A 1,792-nucleotide genomic window follows, 5' to 3' on the forward strand; every position below is an offset into this window, starting at 1 on the left:
CCCTAACCCTAACCCGAACCCGAACCCGAACCCTAACCCGAACCCTAACCCTAACCCTAACCCGAACCCGAACCCTAACCCTAACCCTAACCCTAACCCTAACCCTAACCCTAACCCTAACCCTAACCCTAACCCTAACCCTAACCCTAACCCTAACCCTAACCCTAACCCTAACCCTAACCCTAACCCTAACCCTAACCCTAACCCTAACCCTAACCCTAACCCTAACCCTAACCCTAACCCTAACCCGAACCCTAACCCTAACCCTAACCCTAACCCTAACCCTAACCCTAACCCGAACCCTAACCCTAACCCTAACCCTAACCCTAACCCTAACCCTAACCCGAACCCTAACCCTAACCCTAACCCTAACCCTAACCCTAACCCGAACCCGAACCCGAACCCTAACCCTAACCCTAACCCTAACCCGAACCCTAACCCTAACCCGAACCCGAACCCGAACCCTAACCCGAACCCTAACCCTAACCCGAACCCGAACCCGAACCCTAACCCTAACCCTAACCCTAACCCTAACCCTAACCCTAACCCTAACCCTAACCCTAACCCTAACCCTAACCCTAACCCTAACCCTAACCCTAACCCTAACCCTAACCCTAACCCTAACCCTAACCCTAACCCTAACCCTAACCCTAACCCTAACCCTAACCCTAACCCTAACCCTAACCCTAACCCTAACCCTAACCCTAACCCTAACCCTAACCCGAACCCGAACCCTAACCCTAACCCGAACCCTAACCCTAACCCTAACCCGAACCCTAACCCTAACCCTAACCCTAACCCTAACCCTAACCCGAACCCTAACCCTAACCCTAACCCTAACCCCTAACCCTAACCCCTAACCCTAACCCGAACCCTAACCCTAACCCTAACCCTAACCCTAACCCTAACCCTAACCCTAACCCCTAACCCTAACCCTAACCCTAACCCTAACCCTAACCCGAACCCTAACCCTAACCCTAACCCGAACCCTAACCCTAACCCCTAACCCCTAACCCTAACCCGAACCCTAACCCGAACCCTAACCCTAACCCTAACCCTAACCCTAACCCGAACCCTAACCCTAACCCTAACCCTAACCCGAACCCTAACCCTAACCCGAACCCTAACCCTAACCCGAACCCTAACCCGAACCCTAACCCGAACCCTAACCCTAACCCTAACCCTAACCCTAACCCTAACCCTAACCCGAACCCTAACCCTAACCCTAACCCTAACCCTAACCCGAACCCTAACCCTAACCCTAACCCTAACCCGAACCCTAACCCTAACCCTAACCCTAACCCGAACCCTAACCCTAACCCTAACCCTAACCCTAACCCTAACCCTAACCCGAACCCTAACCCTAACCCTAACCCTAACCCTAACCCTAACCCGAACCCTAACCCGAACCCTAACCCTAACCCTAACCCTAACCCTAACCCTAACCCTAACCCGAACCCTAACCCTAACCCTAACCTAACCCTAACCCTAACCCTAACCCTAACCCTAACCCTAACCCTAACCCGAACCCTAACCCTAACCCTAACCCTAACCCGAACCCGAACCCTAACCCTAACCCTAACCCTAACCCTAACCCTAACCCGAACCCTAACCCTAACCCTAACCCTAACCCTAACCCTAACCCGAACCCTAACCCTAACCCTAACCCTAACCCTAACCCTAACCCGAACCCTAACCCTAACCCTAACCCTAACCCTAACCCTAACCCGAACCCTAACCCTAACCCTAACCCTAACCCGAACCCTAACCCTAACCCTAACCCTAACCCTAA

The sequence above is a fragment of the Ursus arctos genome, unplaced genomic scaffold, assembly GCF_023065955.2.
Source record: "Ursus arctos isolate Adak ecotype North America unplaced genomic scaffold, UrsArc2.0 scaffold_17, whole genome shotgun sequence".
NCBI classification, from domain to species: Eukaryota; Metazoa; Chordata; class Mammalia; order Carnivora; family Ursidae; genus Ursus; species Ursus arctos.